A 16954-nucleotide genomic window follows, 5' to 3' on the forward strand; every position below is an offset into this window, starting at 1 on the left:
TGAGGTGAGAGAAAATAGATGTTATAATTCAGCTTCTGTTATATTGCTTTTGTAGATATTGATGAAAAATGGATTTGTAGCAAACACAACTTCCTTTTTCTCTCTTTATGCTGTATAGTGGTGGGAAGGATGAGAATGAATTGGAAGGTGCTCTAAAAAAGCTTCTGAATAAATGTTACAATGTGAATGAAGCTCCAAATAATTAACTTAATTTTAGAAACAGTTAAAAAATGTACATACTGAGTGATTCTACTGATATAAAATTAGAGGCAATGCAATCTAACATACAGTATCAGAAAGCAGATCTGTGGTTTCCTGGGGACAGGGAAGAGTGTTAGGGAAGGAGAGAGAGAGGGATTACAAAGGGGCGGGATATATTTTGAGGGATGATGAGTATGTTAATTATAGTGGTTTTTTTTGCCAATTTCACAGGCTTATACATGTATCAAAACTAATCAAATTGTACATTTTAAATTTATCTACTTTATTGTATGTCAATTTTATCTCAGTTCAGATAAAATACAAATATTAGGTACTAAGGGATTGAAAACAAATTAAAGAATAGTAGAAACAATTACAACAAATACTTTGTATGCCTGGCTTTTGAAATGTATGAAACGACCCAAACCAGAAAACTGACGCTTTTCTGTTATTCAAACACTGTTTCAAGACCTTTCACCCCCATCCCAACACCCCCAAGATATTGCTTCTCATGTTAACATGAAAATACAAGTATTTACAACCAAAATCATACGGTAAATCACGTTATGAATTCAGTGGTTTAACTATGCTTTTAAAACAGTTTTTATATTTCATTTTAACATTTTAATGGCTGGTTTAACTAGTTTAAATTTATTACATATAATGATAATTGTGGATCTCTTATTATTCTACAAAATTGCCTCTACTTCTCTATCTCTTCAGCCTCTAAAATATACTCATAGAAAACCTATATTTTATTTACCTTTCTGCTATAGAACTTTTCTGTCAAACTTTCCCTAATCACATCTGAAAAGTATTTATAACTGGATTATCAATCAAATTTTGGTAACTTCAAAACTAAAAGCCACTGAGTAGAAAATCAAACTTGCTTCAGTGTCATTTCAAATTAGGCTATTAGTTTAAAGTTTCCTTCTATTGTTGTTCATATGCTTTTTTCTGTATGGTTTTTTAAAGTAATGTTTTGGAGCACAGTAGGAAAATCTTTTGTCATTTCAATGTATCAGAAATAAATGTTTAAGTCGAATCATCCAAAGATATAAACTTTTCATAGAAGAGGAGTGTGTGTGTGTGTTTGTGTATGTAATTAAATTTTTTGCACTCTTGAATTTTGAATTTATTAGTAATTTATGGCTGGTGCTGTCCTTCCATTGGTTGCCATCAAGTCTAAAAGGGGCATTCAAACAATATTCTAAAAAGATATGAGAGGTATTGACTTAGAAACTTAGGACCCATTAAATCAAATGCCTTATTGTTTAGAGCAATTTGGTCCCCTGACCAGCAAAGTTAGCATTACCTGGAAATTTGTTAGAAATGCAAATTCTTGAGTTCCACCCTAGACCTACAAAAACTCTGTGCTTTAACTAACCATCCAGGTGATTTTGATTTGCAAACTTAGAGTCATTTTCCTAGAGGAACACCTTCACTGTCAATTTTTTTTTCTTTTGGAAAAAAATAGACAAGAAAATGGTAGCAATCTGTGGCAAAAATTAAGACTCTGGTCTCAATGGAGAGCTCGTACCCACATGCATGTGTGCACTCACCCACACAGATCTTCACAATTACCAAATACAAAGTAAGAATCTTTTTAATGTTTGTTGCCAAGGGCAGGGACAATTACTTTCTCATTCAGGATTTGAACTTAATCATTGTTTGCCTTTGACATTTTAATAGATTAAACTTGAATGAGAATCTCGAAGCAGCAATTCCAAGAGTTCAGCCTAAAAGAATTCATCTCATTGGGAAGATATCTAAGCAACACAAAGTTTGTCTCAGATGAAATACACAAAAAAGAAAACTTCCACCGCTTCAAATTTCGACAGTTCTTTTTCAACAATGCACGGTAAAAATGCAGAACACGGAGGTGAAACAATTGGAACTCATATCAGAATAGATCAGCATGTTGCAGAGACTGAGAAAATACTACAAGCTCCCAGCTGGGAAAACTTGTAATTGCAACCAGCCAGAACATTGATATAGAGATAGCAAAATTACTAACAAGGGAAAAAGAAAATTTAGGAGACAAATAGAGGAAGCGTTTTCCTATGTATGACAGGAACCCTAGTAAATATGACAAAGTGCTCGTCAAGAGCAGAATGTTGAACTGGCGTGAAGAAAATATAAAATTGATTACTACAATGACAAGCCACATAAAATGCCATAATAACAGCACAGGAACTCATTTCAAATAAAAGTGAAATAAAAACACTCTCCCAAATTAAGGGGGAAAATGTGAACAAAACTAAACTTCTTGCTTTGGGCAATTCTGTAACCATTGTCAAAAGCAATCAAGACTAATGGTAACATTATCATAACAGAAGAATGCTTATGGCTCTAGGGATTTCTTCAATATACACATCTATAGCCCCGGCTCTGGTAACTTCGGAAAAGCAGAAATCTAGGAGCTAATACCCCATTACAGTAGAATTTGAACAAAGCTATGTCATGAATTCATTTCTAAGCCAAGAAGCACCTATGCCTTGATTCAGGCATACCAAAATACAGGAAGACAGAAATATACTTAGGTTAACATATTCAGGACATTATACATATTGATGTCAACTCAAAAATTTATCAGTGTAGTTGGTTATTACCCATGAAGTTTTGTTCTAAAGTCTGAGAATTAAAGGGATCGGGAAGACTGTAGATCTCATTTGCAATGGTTATCCCAGAAAAACTGTTCAGCTGCAAAAAAACAGCAGGCACTCTAAGTGATGCTAAATAAATAAACAAAAGTCTGGGGAATATGAGGACTCATATTATACTTAGAACCGTTTACTCTAACCAGCCAGACTCTTTTGGACAACACACCCATGTTAGAAGAAAACCATGGTACAGTTTCCAGGCAAAGGGTATATAAAGCACTTTCAAAGTGCACAGAATAATACTCACCCATGATACGTGAGATAGTTCTCGTTGAGAGAGGTGCTCCTAGGGCTCAAAATTCTCCATGATTCAAAAACCAACAAATTGGGCAGTAGCCAGGAAATGAATAAGCACAACTGTGTGGGATCCTGGCGCCTCTGTAGAGAGAAGGCCTCTGTGAATTAAACTATGTTCTCCACTACCTTACCTTTTACACTATTATTCATGCTGCCCTCCACCCACATTTCTCTCTCACATTTGGTGCCTGTTTTGTTTTTTGTTTTTTTTTTTTAATTTTGTTTTGTTTTGGTGAGGCTATTCCATCTACTTTCCACAAGCATAAGAAAACAATCCACCACAATGGTTAGGTCTGCTGACATTTAAAGATACAAAATTCTGGGGCGCCTGGGTGGCTTGGTCGGTTAAGCGTCCGACTTCAGCTCAGGTCACGATCTCACGGTCCGTGAGTTCGAGCCCCGGGTTGGGGTCTGGGCTGATGGCTCAGAGCCTGGAGCCTGCTTCTGATTCTGTGTCTCCCTCTCTCTCTGCCCCTCCCCCGTTCATGCTCTGTCTCTGTCTCAAAAATAAATAAACGTTAAAAAAAAAAAAAATTTAAAGATACAAAATTCTAAATACAGGTTTATCTACAGGCAGTTAGATATTGTGAGGGTACAGAAAACCATTCTGCTATTGTTCATGATGTATCATTTTCTACCATTTATTTTTTTTAAACAATGCACATATGTTTGTAACTGAAATGAAATATTTTATGGTCACATTAAGTATTCAATATTCCTTCTCAACTTTATGAATCCATGTGATCTAAAAAAAAAGTCCCGTGGTAAAGACTACTCAAAAACATTTTTTTTGACAAAAAGCATAAGATAATATTAAAAGAAACAAATACACAGGAAAAAAATGTCCTTATCAAAATAATGTATTAAAATAAAACACATATATTTGTAATAAGATGTTGAGTATGATTAAATCTATTTTCATTCCTTAATGGTACTTTTGACTACCCATCTTTGCCTCTGAAATGAAGATACTTAGATTTTTTTATAAATTTTTCTTAAATGTTTACTTATATTTGAGAGAAAGAGACGGTGTGTGAGTGGGGGAGGGGCAGAGAGACAGAAACAAAATCTGAAGCAGGCTCCAGGCTCTGAGCTGTCAGCACAGAGCCTGAGGTGGGGCTTGAACCCACAAGCCAGGAGAACATGACCTGAGCCAAAGTCCACGCTCAAATGACTGAGCCACCCCAGTGCCCCAAGATACTTAGATATTTTAGAAGATAATTTTGATGCCACATATCTTTCCCCCCCAGTGTTCAATGTCTTTTTGTTTTTCTGGATTATAGTTTACTCCTTCCATATGCCACCATTTTTCTAAACACAGAGGAAGGAGGATATATATGAAAAACCAGGGCTCTCTATTCTGTTTTCTTCTCTCTCATAATTTCACATATTTGAAAGAGCTCAGTTCTTTCCCTGTTGACATTCATATGCATATAGTACCAACATTTTGGAATACTTGAGCTTCTTTCATTCATCCTGATACCCTATTAAATGATCTATTCCTTCTTCTTCCATCCAATTTAACCGCTTTGTGTATTGTCAACTCCGGGGTCCTCCCAAAAAACACTATGGATTTGGATGATAGCAGAGCTTTGGAGTCAGGCAGAAGATCTCCTCCTAATTATCTCAAACATAACCAATGTTCACTTCAAAAAGTTCAAACTATATGAGCCTCAGTTACCCATTCATAGACCAGAGTTAATGATAAAAATTTGTGAGAATTAGAGATGCTTCATTCCATACAGAGAAAAGAGAGAATGCATGAGAATGCATGAGTTAATGCTGAGGAGCATTACAAAAACTGACAGTATTAAGTACAATGATACTTAAATATATTAAGAAGAAAGACTGGGAGACATGGGTGAAGTGGTATGCATTTATAAACAAAATTAAAAAAATTATAAAACTTTAAAAAAAAGTAATATGACACATGATATTATCTGACCACAATGAATTACATTAGATATTAATAAAACATGATAAAACAAACTAAGGGAAAATTTTGAGAACAACTCATTTAGTTGTCTGGGTCAAGGAAATAAAATCAGTGGTAGCTAAAAAATATTTAGAAACTGATGAAAATAATATCAAATATAAAATTAATAAAATATGAAAAATGTATAACTGCCAAGAAATTTTATAACTAAAGTAATTTCATTGAATAAGTTATGTTAAAAAGATAAAGTAATCTATCAGACAAAAAGCTTGAAGAATAGTAGTAGTAAAATAAATCCAAATGAATAAGATGTAGGAAACCATTAGGATGAATTTAGGAATTGCTACATTAAACAATTAAATATTAGCAATTAAAGACAGGTTTTACAAATGACTATGGACAAAGATACATAATACAATGACTCAACAAAGACTCACCAAGGTTCCCAAAGGGTATAAAATCTTAAACAGTAAATTCAAGGAGAAACAATATTTTGACCTATCAGCTTCAGATTCTTGGTGAAAATATAGCCTGATCCAAGAAAATTCCTGAAGTCCCTCTTGGTGAAACCAGAATAGCAATTAGTGTCTGACATATCTCCAGAAGAATGCCACCGAGTTCACCAATGAACTATAGAGTTTATCCCACAAAATATATAGTTTATGTATTGAAAATATATTATTTAAAATGTTGATATACTCTGGGGTGTCTGGGTGGCTCAGTCAGTTGAGTGTCTGACTTCGGCTCAGGTCATGATCTCATGGTTCATGGGTTCGTGCCTCGAGTCGGGGTCTGTTGCTGACAACTGGGAGCCTGAGCCTGCTTCAGATTCTGTATCTCCCTCTCTCTACCCCTCCCCCTCTCATGCTCTGTTTCTAAAATAAATAAACATTAATTTTTTTTTAAATGACATACTCAAACAAGAGGAAAGACAGAAAATCACAAAAGTAAGAAAGATGAATACATAAATCCAAAATACAGACAAAACCTTTTTTGTTCAAACTGTTTAAAATTACACAAAGCATGGGGCACCTGGGTGGCTCAGTCAGTTAAGCGACCAGCTCAGGTCATGATCTCATGGTTCATGAGTTTGAGCCCGGTGTTGGGACTGCAGCTGACAAGCACAGAACCTGCCCGGGATTCTCTCCCCCCACCTACCCCTCCTCCACTCACTCTCTCTGTCTCTCTCTCAAAAAAATACAGAAAGCACACTTAATAAAATCATAAATTCAAACAATAAGATGTATAGAATAAAAATCAATGCAAACATACCCCTTCACTGACCCTCTATCTACATCCTTATTCCAAATCTAAGAATGCATTCCAATGAAATAATTATGAGAATGTACAAAAATAAATCAAAAGAACAATAATGCTAAAAAAAAAAAACCCAAAAAATATATATGTGTATCTTACATAACAGTGCTAAAGAAGGATATTACTTTAAGACCTAGAGGAAGTGATATGATGCCTCTCGATTTTCAAAAACTATTTTATAACCATATCTTTTTATAAATTGATTTATACATTACTATAATAAATATACATAGCCAAAACATGTAATTTTACTATATATAACAAAAACCATAAAATTTTATATATAACCGAAAACATAACCAAAACATATATAACCAAAAACATAGAATTTTACTATATAGTTCTATATACCAATATAAATATATACACACACACACAAACATATAGAACCATATATATATAAGTATATATGTGTATGTATATGAATGTAACTGCATGAAGATAATCATACAAGGTAAGAGATTCAATGTCCCTGTCCTTCCTGGAGGGAAGAAAACCTCCTTATCTTTCAAGGTACCACAGAGATGTTCTGCTGCAGCTGACCCCTTCTTTCAGATCCTTTCAAAAAGCATTAAGTGGTATGTGGGAGCCCAAGGAGTAGTGGGAAGTTGTTTATATTCACCAGAATACTCTGGAGTCTCTGGAAATGTTTGTGCCAGTCCACTGCCCCTTAAAGCAAGGAGTATCAAAACCAACACATTTTTAACCTTAGTTGAGGATAATGTAAATGTAGGCCACTTAGGGTAAACCTTCCTGGTGTTACAGCCACTAAGAACTTGGATTTCCTGCCTATATTAAATGTCAAATATCTAGGAACTTGTAAACAATAATAAAGAATTCATACAGCAAAATTCTACACAGATTTAAATGATATATTATAAAGCAATCTGCAAATCAATGTATAAAAAGATACGGTCATTAAATAATTTTTTGAAAATCAAGAGGCATCATATCACCTCCTCTAGATCTTAAAGTAATAGCCTTCTTGGTCACTGTTATGTAAGGTACACCTATCATCTCTAATTCCAGCCATCATTGAATTGCGGCTTTCAACTATGCTAAGAAATGATTAATGAGTCCCAGATTTGGTAATTTAGTCAGATTTTAGATTAGTGGTTTTTTTCTAACGATATATTTTAGTTTTCACTTTATTTGCAAGGAGTATGATAAAAATTAAATGTTAATATTTGTGATTCACTTTACACAATAATCCTATTTCTGTATCAGTGGAGAAGGTGCATTTTGCCAAAAGGGAATTGCACTATTTGGTGCTTTATATACATACTTTCATTCAACTGACCAGACAGATTTTTGAGGAAAAAGTTATGCAATTTTAATCAGTTTACACATACGATTTAGCCATAAATTAAGAAGTCTAATTTTCTAAAGAAAGTGTTCTTAAATATGCAAACTGGACAGGAACAATGCTTTTTGATACAGTTTTCAGTAGATCATTAACCTAGCTAATTAATACAAACTTATATTAAACACCTACTAAGTTTAAGATACTGTGTTTCATATTAGGAACAATGAATGAATGCAATGTGATCTTTATCCTCAAGGAGTTTAGAGTCTAGTAAAATTGAAGAGAGGTACAAACCTATCTGTAATACAAAACAGAATGTGCTAAGTATTTTGAGAGCTTTACAAATTGCTGTTACAGCACAGACTGTGCCCTTCGCCAATTATTTCCAGCTGGGAGGATTAGGGAATGCTTTAAGAAAAAAGGAGTACCAATCATGAAAGTTGAGCATGCTTTGGGCAAGTGAAAATAAGGGAAAGGGACTCTAGTTTGAGCAGAAAGTTTAAAGTGGGGATCAGGAGCAGAAATCATTTATATGCTCTTAAAGAGCAGGTGACAGAAGAAGTATTTCTGGGAGACAGGGTTGAAAATGTAAGTTGAGACATGATTAAAAGGAAGCTCTCTTGCATTTAGTCTTGCAAAATTGCTTCAGAAAACACTTCGTATCTCATTCTTTTCTTTTATTACTTGAAGTGAGTTGCATTTACGGAAAACATTTCCAGGCACGGGTTTCATTGATAATGTTAGGTCTGCACTGTCTTGTTCTGTACTGATAAATAAATCCCAACTAAGAAATATTAAAATAAGATTCACAAGTACAGACTGAAGATTTATGATTCATAACATCTAGCAGCTAATTTTAAAATTACTTTCTTCAGACCAGTTCTGATAATTTGCCAACTTTCTTCAGACTAGCTCTGATACAAAATTTTACTTGTGCAGAATTCTGAACTTGATGTCACCCAGTATTTTATTTACTATTCTTTTTCTGAAAACAAACTTGTGGAACTGAACTACTGATTTAGTCAACGCATCACTACTGTTACCTAAGGTGTTTCATATGCTACACAAGCTGCTTCTAAGCTTTCAGTCACAGAGACCAACATTTCCAACCTAGTAACTCTTCAGTAATTCTGATGCAATGGAATTTTCCTCTATTTTCCCTGTGAAGTACTGGAAATGTTTCAGGTCTTATTACCTCATCAATTGTCCTCCCAACCCCATAAAATAATGAAAAACAAAACAGTTTTTCATAGGCCTTCATTGTAATTGATTCTCCAGGGTATCTTTTGCATTGCTCCATTAAAATGGTGTTGTTGCTATGATGGTATTTCTCAGCAGGGAGGTTCTAAATAACTGATTAATATGTAAAGCAGTAAAAATGTAATTTTTGCTGTTAAATTAGCCAGTGAACAGGACCTCAAAGCTGCTGAAACAAAACAGAACAAAATAAAATGTTTAAGCTATTCTCTGACAGAGTATCATCTAAGACGCATGCTAACACACTAGGTAGCCAACATGTATTCATAGCATTGTATGGTATAACCTATCAATACATAAATCACTATCAAATTCTTTATGTGGCTTTTAATTTGGGGGTATACCAAAGTGCTTTAGAATTTAGGACAAAGTCCTGAATGTTGTGTTACTTCTTTAAAGTGAGGGTTAAGAGACATCTATAATAAATCTTATTTTACTTAATCCTTTTATTTGTAGAACTCTTTTCAATCTTGCTAGATCTATAAAGCATTATTATGGTCTATTTTCTAATTTCTTCTTAATGTCTTATTTATACTTTTAAGAGAAAAAAGAAGAGCTGAGACCAGATGGTTTCCTTATTGTCCTGACTGACCAAACAAAATCAAACATAACTACTGAGACAAACAGAATAAGGAAAAAGCACATATCAACCTTCCCAACCCATATGTTCTAGATATCCTAGTTTTGCCAGAGGTTTCTAACAATATAGCATATGCTGAGAAAGTGTTTTCAGAAGAGAAGCCAACATGATCCCCCCTCCTGATGCCCCCAGTGGCTTCAGCACATGCACACAGGCCCTTTCGTGAATTCTTCACATATGCTTTCTGGTTTCCTCACTGAACAAGCACCAAATCACTGGAGATTTTATGCCCAGTGACTTCTCACCAGGCAGATTCTAATTTGGCAATGAGTTTAGGGTTCTCCTGGTGAGAAATCTGCTTCTGGCAGAAGCGCCCTCATTGATGTAGGGAGGTGTTTCCGCCCATGGCTCTGTTCTCTTTATACCAGGCATGAGATCACATCTGTTCCTAGGGCTCTAAGCCCAAGGGACCTCTGAGCGAAGAATTACCACAGAGAACTCTGCATTTTCTGGGTAAATGCAACCTCTTCCCTGTGTCAGAATGAATGCTCCTCGTTGCCTAATGACCCTGACATTTTATTTTCTTCTAGCATGAAATTTTACCTGAGATGTATAAAATGATATTCTGTATAAGAGAAAACAGTATAAATTACACTGTGGCACTTCATGCCATGTAGAAAAGTACATAGCAGACTTCTCTTGGGGTAATGTGACTCCAAAATCAGCAAGATGAGGTATTTTGGAAATAAAGACAATATCAAGAAAAAATTTAAGAATGAATAAGAAAATGTTTGCCTTGTCTATTAAATTTTTTCTCTGTATAATGAATTATTTTAATCATAAAAATATTCTTTAAATTTTTAAAAAATGTTTATCTATTTTTAAGAGAAAGAGAGAGAGAGAGAGAGAGAGAGCAAGCAAGGGGGCTGGGCAGAAAGAGAGAGGGAGATACGGAATCTGAAACAGTCTCCAGGCTCTGAGCTTTCAGCACAGACCCTGACATGGGGTTCGAACTGACAAACTGCAAGATCATGACCTGAGCTGAAGTTGGATACTTAATTGACTGAGCTACCCAGGCACCCCAGTCATAAAAATATTCTTGAATCAACTTTGAAACTCAGAATGTGTGAAGTTATTTAAAAGTGGTGTGAATTCCTCTGATACTCTCCCCTCCAAAGAACCCTGTGTTTCAACCTCTGTATGTTGAACACTCAATAGAAATTTCTGGCTTCATTTGAACAAAAATATTTGGAAAGTAACATCTTTGTTTTATGTTAAGTCAGCCTATAATTTTTAGGAATGTTCCTAAAAGGAAAATTAAAAAGAAGAAACTCATTTCTTTTCAAACTGTTAGGATAAATAGTGTCTCCAACAGCTGGTACCACATAGTGTTCCTAATCAAATCACTGCAAATATTTCCAATTCTCCATTTATTGTTGTACATGAGACAAGTGAATAATCCTTCCATTTCATTCCATTAAAGATACTTTGAATTTCCACAATATCAGGTACTGGGCTAAGCCTTTCCTTCAAGACCTCTTTATGAATTAGTAACCACTTGAAACATACCCTTCTCAAAGACAGAGACAATAGTTTATGCCGTTTCTTTGCATGCTTCATTTAAATAGTTTTGTATGTGTGTGAAAGAAAGATAGAAATATTTCTGAGAGAAATGGCAGACAAAGACTCAGCTGTGTAGTACGTGCGTGCAGCCTGTGGCTATTTTACAAGGAAATCTACCGGCTCTCAATAATGTGAAAGTCTTCTTGAGAGGCGCTGTGGCACAGCAAGTCACTGAACCAGAGAAATTCAATTTGCCTACTGTAAAGTCTGTTTTGTCTGTCTCAGAAAGCTCTAATTCAATCCAAAATTACTTTCTAGAAGCAGTCACTCTGGCCAAGGAAGGGTGTTCAGGGTCTGCAATAGGACAGAATACACCGGGCTAAAACTGTCAGAAAGCATTCAGCACTGCTTCTCACTCTTGGGATGTGAACCACAGACCCACCTGGAGGTCACTGATCTCTCCATGTTTTAGATCTATGTATATTTGTGATTGAATAACCTTTAGGTAACTTTTATCCTTGATCTAAGTTTACTCTAAAAGTGCCAAGGCAAAAATGGGAAACAGGGAAGATGGTTAGATTAATAATATGTGGATGGGTAAGGAAATATAATTCTGCTTGAATTCTATGAATCATATATTATTTACAGGTAGCTTTGAACATGCCTAGAGAGTTTTGAAATAGCACTCTAATGCATAACTTTGTGGTTTATCATCGAGCAAAGAAACTAATATTAGTTCATATGAACTAATTCAAAACTTAATTTTTCCCATAAATTTCATAGTTAAATTTATGTTATCAAAACTTGGGAGACTGTGTCAAATATTACAAATCATTGTCTAGAAATTATGACACTACTTGCCTATGATAATATTATCACACTGTCATGATAGAGGTTATGAGATATTCCTAATTCTTCAATCATTAACTAATTATCTGTCACATTCCTTAAAAAATAAAGTAACACAATTTTTCAGTTCCATATCAAAATTCATAAGTGATAAAGAATCTTAGATAATTTAGGCTTTCTGGAATCTCATAAGGCATTATAAAATGAGTTGAATTTGAGGACATTAATACCGGTAAGATTTTAAAAAGAACGTGTCCATTAAATAAAGGGTTAAAAACTGAAACGATATGATAAAAATGTACCCAAGCCTTTTTGCCAAGGGACAAAATAATTTGTCAAATACTGTATAAGAATATAAAGATGGGGGCTTGGCAAACATCTTCAAGACTCTGGTAAAGTATTTTTTAAATAACTAAAGGTATTTTCACTTTTTAATATTTGTAGCCAAATGTAAGAAACTATTAATTAATTATTTTTTAGTGTTTACTAATAAAATGCAATAAGATTATAGTTCCAATGATCATTCATAAACTTTAGTATGGAATAAACCCCTGGACAACTTATTTTTTTAAATGTAGATATATGGGACTGACTCCCAGTGACTCCAGTTCACTGGGCTGGAAGCAGATCTTGGCACTAAAAGCTAACAAGCAATCTAGTAATTATGATGCAGGTGATTATTTGAGTACATTTGAAGGAAAAGAAAATCCTGCCATATAAATATCTAAAACCTATCTGGGAATTAATTTTTTAATGCCTAAAATACATACACAATGATCTTTTCATTATATGGATATCTTTAAAAGTGATGTGAAATATTTTTAAATATTTTAAATTTACTTTTGGGGAGGTGAAACTAGTCAATGAAGAAAGAGACTGGAGGTTAAAACATAATCTATCCTTAAAACGCGGGATTTAGTTTTTTAACAGTCCTTTGCCTTTTAATAGGAAACTTTTGGATTTGTAGCAGTAGAGACATTCTTGTTACATAGAGTCCTGATTTCATGACTCATTTTTCTACAACCAAATCTCAACAGGGGTGCATGACTGGCTCAGATAGTATAACATGTGACTCTTAATCTCAGGGTTGTAAGTTTGAGCCCCTCTATGGAGATGGAGATTACTTAAAAAAATCTCAACATAATCAATAATTTTATCCATCTTCAGTGAATAATATGTTTCAGTATTCAGAGGAAAATTCTTGATCATAATCATACTTTCGATTTGAGAAGCATGAAGCCATCAAGTGTTCTAGATTTCTATTTTAAACAGTCATTCTTTATTTTGTTCAGCTAACAACTGTGAGATGAGACTACATACCTCAGGAGAAAAATATTTTTTTTAAGTTTCTAGTTATTCTAGAAATGAAAAGGAAGTATATGTGTTGGAAAATTATTAGCACAATTGCATATATTTTCCTGACACAAATCTAACAAAAGAAATACATTAGCATTTCTTCATGTTTTAAAAATCAAAATTTTGTATTTTGAGAAAAAGAGAATTCAAGTGAGGGATGGGCAGAGAGAGAATCCCAAGCAGGTTCCAAGCTGTCAGTGCAGCCCATCATGTGGTTTGACCTCACCAACCACAAGATCATGACCTGAGCCAAAATCAAGAGCTGGATGCTTAACTGACTGAGCCACCCAAGTTTCTCTGTATTTCCTCATGTTTTATTGAAATTATTTACTACTCCAAGTATTTTCTATGGTGAAAAACAGATGAGAGTTAATAAGCTATCTAGATTCTCTGGTATCTGATAGGGCCATTATAAAATGAATAAATTTGAGAACACTAAAAACTTTACGATCTAACATAAAAAGAATACTTCCATTAAATAAGGGGTTCAGGATTAAGAAACAATATGATAAAATATACTCACTGTGGGACTTTGCCAAGGGACAAAATAATCAACCAAATAGAAATAGGTTTACTAGGAAATTCATGAAATTAAATTTTGTGCCTTCTTCCTTTCATGAGCCATTTCTAAGGTTTCCTTTTTCCCATTCTATATAAATTGCATACTTTAATTTTTGTCTTTTTCTACAGGAGGGTTGCCAAATTTTGATTTTTCAGGATCCAAGATTGTGTCCACCCCTGCATTTAAAGATACATTCTTAGAGTTGAAAGAAAAGAACAAAGTGCATTCCTCTTTGTCTCCATTCTGATAGCTCTTATTCTATAGGAGCCATTAAAACTTTTCTTCTTCAACATGGAAAACAGTATTTTGCATATGCATACGTTCAAACCAGAAGAAGAGGGAGACAGTTCTTTAAGAAAGGGATGAATTTGTCATTATTTTAATCATGTGCCATCATTTCAGCCCTGCAAAGCTGGGGTTATGATGATACCAGTGAGGGTTACAAGGGAGGTGTCAGCTGGGTTGAGTTCGTGTTAACCAACCTGCCATGAGATGCTCATCTCTGAGCGAATCCTGCCTTTGTGCTTCCTTAAGTTCCACTGGAGCCTGCATGAGGTGACAGGTCATATGCATTTTTCAACCTATTTCCAAAGGCTAGATTAGCAACTATAAAAAGATATTACATGCCTTTAGGGTCTCTGTGATAACAACAAGACTTGGGAATGGAGAAGGTTTTAGCTGCATCCTCAGTAAGTCACACTGTCCCTCCATTCTAGCAAATTTCTGTTATGCTCCTGCCCTGACCACTTCCCTTATTTTCAATCTTAGAAAAACATGCAAATTGAAGTACAGTAAAAATCTACCTCATGAGAAAGAGAGTTGCAATGAAGCTAGGTGAAGTAGGGGCGACCCACCTGGAAAGTAAAAACAGAAACAAAAAACTGCTGCTGAAAATAAAAACAGGTAAAAGTTTTTATTTTTGTTTTAAACAGGAAAGCAGCCACTACAATAAACATTTCTCTAAAAGGACGGATAAAGGAAGATGATTAGCTTTGGGACTGGATTTTTAAATTGTTTAAACCATTAAGTTGATCGAGTTCAGTAAATGTTTTCATCCCAATCCATATTATAATCTATGTGATTAGTGAAAAAGAACTGCTCACAGCTCAGACAGAAACGAAAGTTATCAGGTCATATGAATAATTTGCTTCTACAATTCCAAATGGTTTAAAATGTGATTTCAATCATTTAGCTATTTGCATTTGTATGCATGGCCATATACATAAAAACTTAAATATTTAAATAAATGTTTACTTAGCAGAATTTCAATATTCTAATGGTCTATTCTGCACTTGTCATCTGCTACCTGCTTTCCTGCCTCCTACATCCTCTTTAATAAAGCGGTTTGATTTTTACAATTGAACTTTTGAAGCAATGAGACTCATTTTGACACTGAGAAAGTCACTTACATTTTAGAAGCCTCACTTTTCTCATCTATAAAATGAAGGACTTATGTTACTTCTGATAGTCAGTCTAGATTTAAGAATATGTACTTTTGTGATTTTTTGAACTATTGGTAAAAAAGAAATCTTCAACTTTAGCCAGCATACTACAGCAACTACTTAGTATTTGTGGAAAGGATGATGTCTGTTAAGAGCAATTTTTGACCATCTATTTTGTCTTCCAATTGTTCAACACTTTGTCCCTTTTGTGTGAATTTTGCCAGTTCAGGGGGAAAAGAAAGAGAAGAAGAAGTAGAAGTGGAAGGAGAATGAGAAGGAAAAAAAAATGAAGATAATGGAATGAAGATAAGTGGAGGGAAAAGAGGGAAAAATATTCTTGCCATTTTAGTATTATTAAATACTCTATACATTATATATATGTGTGTATATATATGTATGTATATATAGATATATATGTGTGGATATAGATATAGATATAGATATAGATATAGATATGATATTATTATTCAACTCAATCTAGGTACAAGAAAATCATTAGAAAAAAAGACCCTGAGGGGCGCCTGGGTGACTCAGTCGGTTGAGCGTCCGACTTTGGCTCAGGTCATGATCTCACGGTTTGTGGGCTCAAGCCCCGCGTTGGGTTCTGTGCTGACAGCTTGGAGCCTGGAGCCTGCTTCTGATTGTTTCTCCCTCTCTCTCTGCCCCTCCCCTGCTCATGCTGTCTCTCTCTGTCTCTCAAAAATAAATAAATGTAGAAAAAAATTAAAAAAAAAAAAAGAAAAAAGACCCTGAGTTGAGAAATCAAACTGAAACATAATTTGATAGGGCCTTAAAAAGTCAATGAAAAAATACACAACGTTATCCAATTGCACTGAAGTTTTGGTTTCTGGAGAAATAGATTCTAGAACTGATTTTAATAATAGATGACCTAATTTATATTTTTTGTCCTCTTCTTCCTGAAACTCCAGTGTGGATGAGAAAATTGGCATTCAGTCAAATTGACTAGAAGTAATCCCTTTGATTTTAGGTGACAGCAAAAAAAGAAACTCAGTTATTTGTGTTTATTCTCATATGTCCCCTCTTTCTTATAAATACATGACTATAATTACCATAGTAGTTATCAACTCAAAATATAGTTTTCTGTCTCTCGCATTAGTTGATAAATTTTTGAAGATTGATCATATTTTACCTAGTTGTCTGGGCTAGTAAATATAATTTGTTTTTAATGGTACTGAATAAATGTATTAATAGACTAATAGCCATTTTGATATAACAATACAAATTACTAGCATTCAATTTAGATTATCAGGTTAGAGAGATTAATAAAAGTGTATGTTTGGTAATATATCATCTCCATTTGAAGTTATTTTACATCTCCACAAATTTGTTGGTGGGAAGTAAAAGTATATTTGAAGTGTCGTATTTTGTTAGAGCTATTTTTAAAATGAAACTATGTATACTTCATTCTCAGTAGTAATTTTTAAGGTGCTATGCCTAACTTTTAGAGGAAACTAATATCCAAAGAAAATGTATATAAATAGAACATGATACGTTTTCCTTATAGTTTTGTAATCAATTCTTGAATGAAAAGTGCCAAAAAACTTCCTTGAGAAGAAAATTCTTTTCCCAAGAAAAAGAGAAAAATATAGTTTACAATATGTATA

General features: G+C 34.2%; 1 long non-coding RNA gene across 3 annotated transcripts in view; it reads right to left on the minus strand.

The window, feature by feature from the left end:
* LOC122231524 overlaps window positions 1–16954 on the minus strand; it is a 246810-nt gene that overhangs the window by 218279 nt on the left and 11577 nt on the right. For all 3 annotated transcript variants that reach the window (XR_006208763.1, XR_006208759.1, XR_006208760.1), the window contains one exon: window positions 3112–3242. This is a non-coding gene — a long non-coding RNA (uncharacterized LOC122231524). The remainder of the gene's footprint in view (window positions 1–3111; window positions 3243–16954) is intronic.

Source organism: Panthera tigris, chromosome A1 (assembly GCF_018350195.1).
Source record: "Panthera tigris isolate Pti1 chromosome A1, P.tigris_Pti1_mat1.1, whole genome shotgun sequence".
Classification (NCBI taxonomy): Eukaryota; Metazoa; Chordata; class Mammalia; order Carnivora; family Felidae; genus Panthera; species Panthera tigris.